Here is a 14686-nt window from a genome sequence, read left to right on the forward strand (position 1 = left end):
ATTTGGTGTCTTCGGCAAAGTTGTAGGTATGGATATGGACTATACTGAAAAAAAAAAATGATACATGGTAAAATTTATTTTGGCGATTTTTTATTTAATTTTTTGTCACTAAAACTTGATTTGCAAAAAAACACTATTTTTATTTTTTTTATTTTTTGATATGTTTTAGAGAACATCAAATGCCAACTTTTCAGAAATTTCCAGGTTGTGCAAAAAATCCTTGAGCGAGTTAGGAATTTTTGAATCAATACTGATTTTTTCGAAAAATTGAAAAATTGGTCGCAAACATTTTTTGACTTCATTTTTCGATGTAAAATGAAATTTGCAATCAAAAAGTACTTTAGTGAAATTTTGATAAAGTGCACCGTTTTCAAGTTAAATCCATTTTTAGGTGACTTTTTTGAAAAAAGTCGAAGTATTTAATTTTTTTAAATTAGTGCACATGTTTGCTCACTTTTGAAAAAAAAGCTGAGAAAATTCTCAATATTTTGCACTTTTGTACTTTGTTGATACGACCCTAAGTTGCTGAAATATTGCCATGCAAAGGTTTAAAAACAGGAAAATTGATGTTTTCTAAGTCCCACCCAAACAACACACCATTTTCTAATGTCGATATCTCAGCAACTAATGGTCCGATTTTCAATGTTAAACTATGAAACATTCGTGAAATTTTACGATCTTTCGAAAAAAATATTTAAAAAAATTTTAAACCAAGACTAATATTTTAAAAGGGTGATATATTGGATGTTTGGCCCTTTTGAAATGTTAGTCTTGGTTTAAAAAAAATTGAAAATTATTTTTTCGAAAAGATCGAAAAATTTCACGAATGTTTCATATTTTAAGGTTGAAAATCGGACCATTTGTTGCTGAGATATCGACATTAGAAAATGGTGTGTTGTTTGGGTGGGACTTAGAAAACATCAATTTTCCTGTTTTTAAACCTTTGCATGGCAATATTTCATCAACTAAGGGTCGTATCAACAAAGTACAAAAGTGCAAAATATTGAGAATTTTCTCAGCTTTTTTTTTCAAAAGTGAGCAAACATGTGCACTAATTTTAAAAAATTAAATACTTCGACTTTTTTCAAAAAAGTCACCTAAAAATGGATTTAACTTGAAAACGGTGCACTTTATCAAAATTTCACTAAAGTACTTTTTGATAGCAAATTGGATTTTACATCGAAAAATGAAGTTGAAAAATTTTTGCGACCAATTTTTCGATTTTTTGGAAAAATCAGTATTGATTCAAAAATTCATAACTCGCTCAAAGATTTTTTGCACAACCTGGAAATTTCTGAAAAGTTGGCATTTGATGTCCTCTAAAACATATAAAAAAATAGTGTTTTTTTGCAAATCAAGTTTTAGTGACAAAAAGTTAAATAAAAAATCACCAATTTTTTTTTACCGTGTATCATTTGTTTCAGTGTAGTCCATATCCATACCTACAACTTTGCCGAAGACACCAAATCGATCAAAAAATTCCTTCAAAAGATACAGATTTTTGAATTTTCATAAATCATTTTTGTATGGCCAGCTGCCAAATTTGTATGGAAAATTATATGGACAAATTAATGATGCAAAATGGCTTCTTTGGGCATATCGAAGGCACCAAAAAAGTTTCAGTCGGATTAAAAAATACAAAAAAAAAAAATCGAATCACCGAAATCGGAGAGATCTGCTCATTGTCATTATTAAACTATACAAACAAGCTCTGTGTATCGACTTTGTCATCATCATTTTTCATAGCAATTGTTTCTTGGCATGCTCAAGACCCGGCCCAAGAGGTGGCATCCATTTTACTTCCATCAAACGCAGCAGAAAAGCGCATGAATAAACTTTCTCGACGAAAACGGTGTATGAACAATGGATGACGATGACATTATCGTTTTCGGCTCAACCCTGGTGCTAATCGCTTAATTTTTATTTTTTAATTTAAATGATTTTTTTTTCAAAGTCAGTTATTTATATTCCAAATTAAAGCGTTTTGAATTCCAATCAATATTTAAGCATAATACGTTTTTAGTACTTCGCGTGAATATATAATAACGTAACGTCGATTGCACTCTCATTCTAGCGTTTGAGGTGATAAAAGAGCATTTTCCACCCCCTTTCGAAGGCGATGACGAAGGGTACCGATGCTGAAAATTGCCCACGATTCTTCTGGATGACAAACGACCCTATTTTCATAAATCACAATGTTCTCTCACCTCTGGTGATTATGATAGTGTTCTATTTTTTTGCAAGTGAATCCCACTTGTTATAAGGCCTACAAATACTATTACGAGTTGGCGGGAACTTTTTCGGAGCTTTGAAATTTTCAGGTAATGGATGCGCCAAAGTTGCAAGGTTGTCACAACGAGGTTCATTTGCTGCTTTTTGGATTGTTTGTAAAACGATTTACAGTGCAGTGTTCATATGTTGAGACAGATTTTATATTATTAAATTCAAAGTGTTAAGAAGTTTAAAAATGCCATTAGCTCAAAATGATGTTAAACTACTAAAATAAAAGAAGGTTCTATTCAACCTTGATGTGTCCAAATATGTTGATTTAGTCCTTTGAAACAACGAGTTTGAAAAAAAAAAATCCAAACGAGAAGCATAAAATTTAGAGACAAACTCTGAGCTTCCTCCCGAAAACAAAAACCAAACAAATATGAGTTGTTTATTTTGTGCAGGATATTTCTACCTTTTTGCCTCATTTATGCCCAGCTGTGCCACGACCGGTGCCGGGATTGTTTTGCAAGGGAGTTTTCCATCTGTGGCCGAGGGAAAAGTTTTCGAGTTATGAACCTCCTCATTGAGCACAATTAAGTGAAGTGGGTGTGTGAGAGCGAAATATATTTGGTTTGTTAGTTATGGGACCTTCTTTACACTGCCGTAATCTGATGTGTAAATTGAAGCTTGTTCGTATTTGTTTGAAAACATCTGCTTTGTTTTATTTATGTTGAAAGTTAATTTTTATGTTTAATTTATTCAATCTTGGTGAAAATTAGCAAACTAATTTTCCGTTTTCATATGGTTCTATGGTGTAATGGTTAGCACTTTGGACTCTGAATCCAACGATCCGAGTTCAAATCTCGGTAGAACCTAATGGGAATAATTTTTGTAGGTTGGTTACATTTTTGCGAAAATCTAAATTGCTCTCACCGGATTTACATAAATTTTTGCACTGTCTTCTGGAAACACTAAATTTACACATACATTTTCACTATCCATCGAAATCTGCGTTGTAGTCTTGAAGGCAAACTTACAGGAACAATCTGTTTTTGCTTTTTATTATTTGTTATTTTTAGGTAACTTTGCTTTCAGTTCAACGAATCAATGACCATCGATTGTATCTGTCCTGCCAAAATCGTGGTATAATAGTAAACAAAAAAAAGTATCCTGCGTCGGCCGGGAATCGAACCCGGATCAACTGCTTGGAAGGCAACTATGCTGACCATTACACCACCGACGCTGTTGATGGAACGAGTGCTCTTTAGTCACAAGCTCACACTAACCAGCTCATGTTAGTACTATGGAGTGTAATTAATAAACCCTCTGTTTGAATTTGAGGCCAAGTTAAGTCATTGCCAGCTGTCTCCGCTTTAAAAGGGGCAAAACTTTTCGAATGAAATTAATTTGGTGTGGAAAATTGATATGGGTAACTAAACGCTTTTAACTGCAAACTTTTCCTGGAAAGTTATTTCATGCTAGGTGAAATTAGGTATGTCAGAGCAGTCCATGTGTGTGCGTGCTTGTGTTTTTATCAGTTATTAGCTCGCCTGAATCTATGCGCAATACAATTACACCCCTACATACACAAAAGTGAGTTTAAATTAACTCCTCAAGCAAGGGTTCATCGCAGAGAACAGCACATCAAACAGCTCCGGGCGAGGAAAAGTCCCCACAACCTGTGGATGAATTCCAGCAAACGGGAACCGTGTGCGCGTGAAAACTTTTTCTACATACACACATACACGCACGGGGTAGGACTTGGTCAAAACACCGCAGGGCGTCGTGTGCGGAAAAGTGAGCGATTTTCCGGAGAAAACTGCGAACGGAAAAGTTTCATAATTAAATTAAAACGAATTCAATTTGATCTAGTTTTCAATGTTTGCATTGTGGCGGGAACGAGTGGTGGTTATGGGTGGTGTATTGTTGAAGAAGTGTGTGAGTGATCCTATTGAGGACTAATTTTGTTGTTATTTAGGTGGTATATTTCCCTTTTTTTAATTGCTTTAAAAAAATACCTGGGATCCCAATATTATTACCAAACTTAGAAATAAGGAATTAACAACAACAACACTAAATTTGTACAATTTCTATTTAATTTTATTACATTTCATTGAAAAAAGATATTCTGTGTAATGAGTTTTAAACCGCCCTCTCCTTTCTGGACAATTGTCCACTAGTACGGCTCGAGATGGTCGTTTTTTTTGTATGGGAACTAGTAAGGAAAAACTCTCTTTTTAACATTTTGATTTTTATCATTTTTATTTTCCACTAAATTTGTCAAACCAACACAATAGCGTAAAAATTGAGAAAATTCTCTAAAACATTCCCGAAGAAAGTATTGTGCTATTTTGCTCCTGTCAAAAGATACAGCGTGCTCAAAACTGGTCTAAAACGTGATTTCCGAGCAAAACACACGTTTTAGACCAGTTTGGAGAACGCTGTATCTTTTGATAGGAGAAAGATAGCACAATACTTTCTTCGGGAAAGTTTTAGAGAATTTTCTCAATTTTTACGCTATTGTGTTGGTTTGACAAATTTATTGGAAAAAATGATAAAAATCAAAATGTAAAAAAGAGGGTTTTTTCATACTAAATCCCATACAAAGTTGAAATGCAATGCGCAAAGTGTGGACGCAACCAATCGCTCCCAAATTTTAGGGGGTTATTTTGAGAAATAAAATTTGAATTGATGTTTTTTTTTAATTTTCCATATAACGACGAGCCAGTCTATTGTCCACATTCCAACGTAGAGTTCATCGAATTTCTCTCGCCTCGACTCTGGCCAAAGTTAAGGGGAACAAAAAAATAACAAATTCTAAAATTTTAATTTTACGCTACGATATTTCGTCGCTTGTGTGCTATTTTGTGACACAATTGCTGTAAAAAGATGGGACTTGTCACAAGATAGCACACAAGCGACGATTTGAAAAAAATGAGATTGTTTTTTGAACTTTTAAAAAACATTTAATTTAGGATTAGGTCGACATTATTTTAAAATTAAAAATATACTTTTTTTTTTATCTGATGTTTACCCTAAAACAGCTATTTAATATTTTTCTAAATTCTGAAGTGCTTTTTTTCAATATGCATGAATCCAGACTAACATTTCAAAAAAGCGTTATATTGAATATTTGGCCCTAATGAACGGTTAGTCTTGATAGAAAAATGTTCAATTTGTTTTCGAAGACATCACAAAATTTCTCAAATGTTTTATTAGGACCATTAACTAATGAGCAAGGGTCCTGATTGCTCAAAATCAACCACTCCATTCGCGAGCAAAAATAGCAGGCGACGCGATACTGCCCTGATGAATTCCTACCGTTTGTCACTTTCACACCATTCGCTCCCGAACACTCTCTCTTCTACTCTCCTTCTCTTTCTGATCGGCTCAGTCTCCGAATGGCTCAGGCAGGCCGATCGTCACTGATCACTCTGAACTGAAAACATTTTTTCTCTGATGCGTTGCGTTATACTAATTGATTTGGGTTGCCTAAAATCATTGTTATCAATTAAATTGTACATTTATTTTGATTTCATAACATGCACCATTCACCATTCAAAGAAACTTCCACCAAGAAAAAATCAAATTGATGGAAAACTGAGGGCGTGAAGACAAAAAAACTGCCGCATTGGCATTTTGTGAGAATGGCTCATCGCTGAGCATGTTAGTGTATGAGTGTCGTCGAGCGACGGAGTAGGCAAATATTTTCATGATGTATTTGTTTGCTCGGTGAACAGTTCGGGGCCACTCGCTGGCTGCTTGCGAGTCTCATTCGCTCATGATGGCTAGCGGGCAAGGGTCCTGATTGCTCAAAATCAACCACTCCATTCGCGAGCACAAATAGCAGGCGACGCGATACTGCCCTGATGAATTCCTACCGTTTGTCACTTTCACACCATTCGCTCCCGAACACTCTCTTTTCTACTCTCCGTCTCTCTCTGATCGGCTCAGTCTCCGAACGGCTCCGGCAGGCCGATCGTCTCCGATCACTCTTAACTGAAAACATTTTTTCTCTGATGTATAACACTCATTGATTTGGGTTGCTTAAAATCAATGTTATCAATTAAATTTTGTATTTATTTTGATTTTATAACATTATAGACACCATTCAAAGAAATTTACATCAAGAAAAAATCAATTGATGACAAACTGAGGGCGTGAAGTCAAAAAGACTGCCACTATGGAATTTTGTGAGAATGGCTCTTCGCTGAGCATGGTAGTGTGTGAGTGTCGTCGAGCGACGGAGTAGGCAAATATTTTCACGATGTATTTGTTCGCTGAGTGAACAGTTCGGGCCACTCGCTGGCTGCTTGTGAGTATCATTCGCTCATGAATGCTAGCGGGTTGGAATAGGCGACGAATGGATAGGCGATGAGTGAGTGGTTTCTGTTCATTGAACCGAAAATCAGGACCCTTGCTAATGAGATATTGGCATCTTGAGTACCTAGGGGAAATTCTTGTATGTTTGGCAGGTTAAGCACTCGCTCCTAACTCCATCTTATTTGCTGATTTTAACTATTTAAACAGCTAATTTGGCAAACTTTTGATAGACACTTGCTTGCTCACTTCTTATTGAGCTATTTATCGCTCGATTTCCGTTGAAAACGCTTTTAATGAGCTGTAATTGAATGTCAAAGTGCTGATATGGCAACATGAGAGGCACGCTGAAATTAGAGGCTGATCCCCTTTATCTCGGACGCTGCATTTATTTACTGATTTTTGCTTCATTTTTTCATTTTTTGTCACAAACCCCAACCCACCCACCGCACTCCCTCCCCCTATCCATGAACGTAATTTTTGAACGAACCCTTAGGGTGAAAAGAAAAAAAATACAAAATGTTAAGAGATACCCCCTGATTTGATTCTTGCATTTTTTTTTGCCAGATCGGTTAAGGTATAAGGGTCGCTTTTTATCGTTGAAGTTTTCATGGAAAATAAAACCCTTCGCTTACAATTTTCACTGTTACTTTTTTGCCTATTTTTTGGGTAACTCTATTGCATATCAACATACGGTTGTATGGAAAAAATAAAGTAGTCCAAATTTAGTGAGCACAACAACTTTTCAGTTCCTTTTAGGGTCCTAAACATCTTCCTAAAGTTTGAAACCTGTCTCGTAATTTAAATTACCTATTTTATTACTTAAATTAGACATTATTAGAGGTATCAAGTGCTTTTTTGCTGAATTGTGCGAGAATTTATTTATCAAGATTACTCTAATGTTACCTTCTACCTTGACACCTTTCCAGGTGGTTTGTCGCTAAGGTCGCGCTCCAGAGATGAAAGTGAATATTAAATACACCGCCTCATAAAATCCCAATGAATAAAAAGCCATCTCCTGAAGCTGAGGGACGTCACGCGAGTGACGCAATCAAAAGTACCTCTCGCAAGTAGCACTTATTTGCATAATGTTAATGCTGTGACAGCGTTCGCACTTTCGGGTCCTCTCCGGGGTGCTAATTACATTGCAAACAAATCGGGGCTCTCAAGCCCTCTCCTTAAATCACCCACCCAGCATCCTCTTTTCCTCGCGCGTGGGACTTCTAGATTTTCCGGTTGGAAGGAAAAACGGAAGGATTTGTCCGTTGCTCCCCGTTTTCGCTCTAGATGTGGCTAATTAATCATTCATGGGTGAGAGCTTCTTCGGTTTCTTTGAAGATTTGCCAAATGAATCTCCGGGATCAGAGCTGGGTGAGTTTATGGGGGTGGTGACTCTGATTAACTCCAATCCGTTTTTAAGTAGATTTTCAGCAGTTGGGGTTCATTAGTTTTCTCTATGTACACTATTTTTACAGCTTTTCTTTAAATTATTTAACCAAGCATCAACAAAGCACAACTTATTAGATCTTCAATTAACAAGTAACTCAATTTTTTTTGCCGAAAAAAAACACCCGCTGGCAAGTTGTTACCTTTCTGGTAAATAATTGTTATTAATCTTTCAGCGCCCCCCCAGAAGCAGCATTTGAGTCAACATTTGGGCGGTGGATGTGAATGTTCTTTTCATTTTCGGAGTTGTTTATTTGTGGTGGTACCACCCACATGTTACCCAAACGCACGACGCACGTAGCAAGGATCAGGCTAGGAAAAAGTTGTTTTAATCTTTCTTGTTTTTCCCCTCCGAGCCGCAAAATTGCCCACAGCAGGAAGGATGTGAGTTTAAGGCAGCGTCGCAATATGGTGCTCATTTTGTTTTTGAGAATCGCTTCCACAAAGTTTTCTTTAGCACTTAACAATCTTTTGAAGAAATGAGCTGTTGTCCTTTCCTAATTGAAATTGTATTAGGCAAGCAGTACGATGGGAAAAATGAAAAAAAGGAAAAAATAAACTTTTTCCACTAAAACTGCGATACCTCTAAAATTTCAGTGATGACCTATTCTTTGCTGGGTATTAACATTTCCGCAATTAAAGGCCAACAAATCGCCTTTCGTTTGCGTCCAATAGAGCTCAAATCGACGAAAATAGAATTTTTGCAATTCCGTCGTGAAACTACTTACTTTTCCTGTCATTCTTGAACGACGAAATAGCCTACTTTTCTGTACCAAAAATAACAGAATCGAATAGCAACACTTTTCAAAATAAATGCTGAAAAGTTCTACTTTTCAGCACTCAAATGGGTGCTGAAAAGTTGAACTTTTCAGCACTTGTTTCGAAAAGTAACACTTTTCAACTTTTTTTTTGATTTAAACGATTTATTGACAAAATACATAAAAATTTGACATAAAATTTCACTCAGTGTGTGTTTTATGGAATTGCAAAAAATGTTGTATGGAACTCGTTGCAAAACTTGATTTTTTCAGCACTCTTCGTATTTATCCAACTCGGTAAACCTCGTTGGATAAATGTACGACTCGTGCTGAAAAAATCCTCTTTTTGCAACTTGTTGCATAAACTACTATTTTAAACCACCCTAACAGGTTTATTAGGTGACACTTGGTGAAACTCATTTTCTTCGAATCGATTTTTGTGTGAGGAAAAATCAGAAATTAACAACTCGATTTTCAAAGTTCCAGAGAGAAAATTGTTGGGAATGTTCGCTCCTTTTCTTTTCATTTGATGATTTTTTTGTAAACTTAATATACCTTTTAAAAAATCGAGAATGTATACCTAAAAAAAGCTACAACTTGAAAACGGTACATTGTTTAAAAAAAGTAAGGTACTTATGGATTATTGGATTTTGCTTTAAAAAGATTTTCAATATGTTTTCAGTTTTTCGATATTGCAAAAGAAAACCCCCAAACAGTTTTAGTATCATCACGCATTATGGATGAAAAGATGTACTTTGTTGTTGCCCTATAACAAATAGGACAAAACATAACATTTTAAAAATACTTATTTTGTGAATTGAACTTCTAGTAATAAAAAGAAGAAATGTGTTTTTCATGTACCTATTTTCTCCGAAAAGTCTTAATCAGAACAAGAAACTTTGTTGAAGACACCAAATCGATTAGAAAATCCCTTCTCAAAATTCAGGATTTCAGACATTTATAAACCCATTTTGTATGTCCAGTCCCTAAAATTGTATGGCGAGTGCCAAGGAAAATTAATGATGCAAATAACCCGAGCAGACGGAAATAACTTGGAAATAACATTTTTTGATATTTGAAAATACTAGGCCAATTACATTTTATGTTATTTATAAAGAGATTTGTTATTCGTCGTTATGATTTTTTTGTTATTGGATCGTTATTGTGATAACAGACTAATAACATTTTTAGTTATTCTTCGAACAAATCTTTGTTATTATTTTTTGTTATTTTAACAACTAATCCGATCATCCCAATAACAGTTGGAGTTATTCTTCTAGAACAAAAAATGTAATTCCAAAGTTGTTTTGGCTCTCATCCAATATCAGACCAATAACAAATTTTGTTATGATAACATAAACTGTTATTAAACTCTTATGCAAAAATAGAGATTGCAGGAAAATTCCATAACACTTTTTGTTATTTTAACAGCATTTGTTATTGAAATGGCATGAATTTTGTTATTACCGTCTGCCCGGGAAATTCTTTCGACATAGGGCAAAAAGTTTCATCCAAATAAAAAAATATAAATTAAAAATCGTAAAAATGCAAATTTGTAGAAAACTACTTAGTATTAAAATAAATTTGAAATATTTATTGGGTTTGATAAATTAAATCACCACAAAGGCTCACTGATTTCAGTTTCTTGTTTTGTCAGCATTTAAAAAATTCTTGAGAATTGCCTACATGCGCAAAAATGTGTCTCACTAAAATTTAAGAATGTACAAAAGTGCATAATGTTTTAAATTAAAAAAACATAAATAAATAATTAAAATAAAATAATTAAAAGAAATCAAAATTTAGATAGTTTACTTTTTCGATCAAACCTTTTTAAAGTCCTCTTTTAAAAGTTTAAGAGAGATGTGAAACACATTTAAAAAAATCCATGTTATGCTTCAGAGCAAACATATTTATATTTGATAATCCTTTGATATTGGTGGGAAAAGATTTAAAGGATTTAATTTAAATTTTTCATTTTTGAGTAGCTTTTACGCAGAAGAGCAGAAAAATCAAAAAAATAAAATCAATTGCTTTAGTTTTTCGAAGATACCAACATGTTATTTATTTAGTTTAATTTGAATATTTATTATTTATATATATATAATTTATTCAAATTAGATAAAAAAAAACTCACGCCCTTATACATGATTCGCTCCCTTCGCTTTCTAATTTCAAATTAATTTATGTTTAAGTAAAAAGCTTTCCCAAAAACCGTCCCAGCTCTCTCGTCATCATCATCATCATTACCATTATCCTCGTCAGAAGTTACAGTAGCAGATCTCGGGCATCATGAATTATTTTCCATCAAATGCAAGCATAAATTTCCACATCGTGTCCTGCTCCCCTCCCCTTTTATCCCCTCACCACTCAAATAATAACGGAATACTGCGTGTTTTGTTATACGCTTTCCGAAGGATGTTATGCTTTCCCGGGAACGGCACCACCCACTCACACTCTGACGGGGAAAGGTTGTGACACCCGAGGGTCTAAATTGAATCAAATTAATTTGCCTTTCTCATTCAGAGTGGCGAACCCTAGGGGATTGAAATGGGAATTTTGAAGCACCTTCGTGAAGCTGAAGGTATCACACGCAAACAAAAAATCTATCCTTCGAGCCGGATTTGAACCAGCGACCTATGGATTACTACTCTGGTGTGACTCACACTCAAACTCTACAGTCCACCGCTCTACCAACTGAGCTATCGAAGGTTGGCGAGAGAGGACACTGAGAGTCACACGAAAGTTTACCCCGAGCTAATCAGTGCAAATTTGAATAGCGCGTCGTTCCGGTCCGGTAATGGCATTTTGAACCGAGCTAATCGGTCGACCTTATGGGAGCTCAGGGGTCATCCATAGATAAGGCTACAACACGTGGTCATGGAAAATGTGGACGGTGTCTTATTCGCGATGGTTATTGCACTGGCCAATTTCTTCGATTGTCAGTCACATTGACAGTCAGCGAGTGAGCGAGGCGAGTAAATGAGTGAATGCATGTGTGAGTGAGTGAGTCGGTGATTGAGTAGGTGAGTGAGTGAGTAGGTTAATGAATGAGTTACTCATGAATGAGTAGGTAGGTCAGTGAGTGAGGGACTAATGGATGAATGAGTGAGTGAGTAATGAATTAGTGAGTGAGTCAATAATGAATTAGTGAGTGAGTAAGTGAGTAATAAGTGATTAAGTTTTCATCTGAACCAATTTCGTGCTTAAAAATCACGGAATTTCAAAATGACCCCTCCAAGAGGCAGCTTCAGTTGATGAAGACTCATTTAAATTCACAACACATTCCGCGTCGATTTTGTGGCAAGAAAGCCACTTTGTGCAGAGTGTGACTCTCTCGCTCTAAATGCAATGCCCACTTCACAAATCCTGTGCAGTGAGGTCCTGGCAGCACAGAATTTCATTTAGTCACACTCAGTTTGGCCTTGCTGGCCTGCAATTGTGCCACAAAGCTGGCATGATTCAATTCATTAAAAGTAATTGAACAATTCCAGGCTTAAGCTGTCTCTCTATCTCTCGGTTGAGTTTGGGGTTTGATGGCAACGATTATCTACCCTGGCTCAGATCCGACCGGGTCGACTGTGTCAACATCCCAGCAAGCTGAATGTGAGGTTAGGAACTGAACTGGTTACCGATTTTCTGGAAGCTGTCATCGTTGCCAGATGATGATGGTAACATAATATTGTTATGTTTAAATGAATTTATTCTCTTCATCGGGTCTGGACTAGAAGTGTGTGCACTGATGATTCTATTCTCTTGGTACTGGAGAACAACTTCCAAGTGCCAAATTGCCTGTGGGAAACGGGTCCTCGGGGTGTCGTACTCCGACGGTCCAACACACTCTTGATTTATTCTGTACGATTTATGCCAAATGCATTGCACCTGCCTTGGGTTCTAAGGAATCAGCATAATTTCAATTGATTTGTGTTACCAAAAGTCATTTACTGTCTTTTTATTTTGGTTTTGTTCCGAATTAATGTTTGTGCATTAACCGTTTTTCGGACAGCTTAGTTGGTGTTTGTTTATTGATGTTGTTTTGTGCAATGCATTCAAAATCCCTCGAATTTAATTTATTAATGAACTCTTTCGTCGAAAAAAGCGAAATATTAAACTTCAGTTTGAAATATCAACATTCGATTGTGGGCTCTTTTCCAAACAACACAGGATTAAAATTTAAACTGTAAAAATATTTCCACATTGTTGCGATGCGTAAGCAGCTAAAGTGAAAACCCATTGCGATTATAAAAAATCGCTTTCAGCAACCAAAAAAATTACCTGACAGCTTCATGGTTATTTAAAAAAAAAGTATTGCGGCCTCCCCGCGGTCGGTGGTGTTTGTTATAATAACTTTGTCATTTAAATAATTAAAAGCCCAACATTATTCGCGTTCCCCAGACCGGCAGCCTCCACATTCCCGCCAGTGCTGCCAGCGCGGTTGCATCCTTTGTTTAACGGTAGCCAATGGTAAGCTGATTAAAAATAATTACCGGGCAATTCGAGCATTTTTTTTTGCTGCTTCAATTTCTTGCTATTGTTGTTGTTAAAATATAAACACACTCGCTGTTACAGATTGGATCGTTCACCTAGCAAACAAATTTGTGCGCTTTCATCGTAATGGAGGCAATAATGATGAAAATGATTGTCGGCAGTGTTTGGAGGGAAAATCGCATCAACAATTTACGGGAGAGATTTTTTTTTGCTGGAAAATAATTTCCCTTGTTATTTCGATGGATGCCATATGTTGAATAAATTGTGTTCGAACGATTATTTTCAAACAGCTAGTACACACAAAAAGCTTGAATAATTTACACCTGCTGAAATTTGCGGTCAAAATTGAGCTATAAAACTAATCCAAACAAATCACCAAGATTCGTCCCTCGTCTCCTTTGACTAAGAGAAAGCTGTCAGGTTCTGTTGAAAAGCTAATCCCCACCCGGAATATACAAGTTCTGTCCACTCTTACCCCCTTTGCACCGTGGGATTTTGCATTTCAGAAACAAAATTCAAGATTGGTTTTGATGACCAAAAATATTATTTTTTTCAGTTGATGACTTTTTCGAAAACATCGAAAATATAAATTAATAAATAATGTTTCAATTCATGTTGAGATGTAAATTATAAATCGAATCGTTTGGTACGGTATGTCCCCGCATCCTTTCTTCTCTGTAGATTCTGTGAATGTGATCCGTTCTTATAATCTTCTCTGCGTAAACGCAATGCAGTGAGGCTGGCCTTATTTTTTGCAGTATGCTTTTATCGAACAGGATGCGTTCAAATTCATATTTTGATAAGGAATAGATTTTTCAATCATAAAAACATACTTTTTTCGAAAGATCGTCAAGTTTCTTAAAAACGGAATTCAACATTCCAGAAATGCAAATTTTAAAGGTAATCCCGAGCAGGGGTTAATAACACGGGAATACCAAATTTTGGTATTACTTGGGCAAATAACAGGGACCAAAATGTGCCCTTGGTTGCCCAGTAATAGATGGTAAAATACCATGAAATCAAACCAAAGTCTTGTATGTGGAAGGGCACAACAATACCAAACCATGTTATTCCAAGGGTAAAATAATACCTCAAAATAAAACCATTTCAATACCAAGTTGAGGTCTTCTGGATTTTTGAACATTGCTTGAATACCAACACTTGGTATTGCCATGGTTTTATTTTGAGGTATTCCCGCGCCCTTGGAAAATCAGATTTTGGTATTCCTGTGGTCTTCTACATACATGATTTTGGTATGATTTCATGGTATTTCTCGAGCAGACGGAAATAACTTGGGAAGGTCAGTTTTTGATATTGTGAGAAGATCGAAATATGTTATTGGGATGATCGGATTAGTTGTTAAAATAACAAAAATCAATAACAAATATTTGTTCGAAAAATAACTTAAACTGTTATTATGTTGTTATTGCAATAACAAACCAATAACACAGAAGGAATCATGA

General features: G+C 35.7%; 3 non-coding genes across 3 annotated transcripts; 1 reads left to right on the forward strand and 2 right to left on the reverse strand.

The window, feature by feature from the left end:
- Window positions 1–3017: 3017 nt before the first annotated feature.
- Trnaq-cug (transfer RNA glutamine (anticodon CUG)) lies at window positions 3018–3089 on the forward strand. The gene has a single exon. It is a non-coding gene; the product is annotated as a tRNA-Gln (tRNA).
- A 296-nt stretch (window positions 3090–3385) lies between these two features.
- Trnag-ucc (transfer RNA glycine (anticodon UCC)) lies at window positions 3386–3457 on the reverse strand. Its single transcript has one exon. It is a non-coding gene; the product is annotated as a tRNA-Gly (tRNA).
- A 7887-nt stretch (window positions 3458–11344) lies between these two features.
- Window positions 11345–11447, reverse strand: Trnay-gua (transfer RNA tyrosine (anticodon GUA)). Its single transcript has 2 exons — window positions 11411–11447; window positions 11345–11380 (listed from the first exon to the last, which is right to left on the reverse strand). It is a non-coding gene; the product is annotated as a tRNA-Tyr (tRNA).
- Between the last annotated feature and the right edge of the window lie 3239 nt (window positions 11448–14686).

This window comes from Culex pipiens, chromosome 1 (genome assembly GCF_016801865.2).
Source record: "Culex pipiens pallens isolate TS chromosome 1, TS_CPP_V2, whole genome shotgun sequence".
NCBI classification, from domain to species: Eukaryota; Metazoa; Arthropoda; class Insecta; order Diptera; family Culicidae; genus Culex; species Culex pipiens.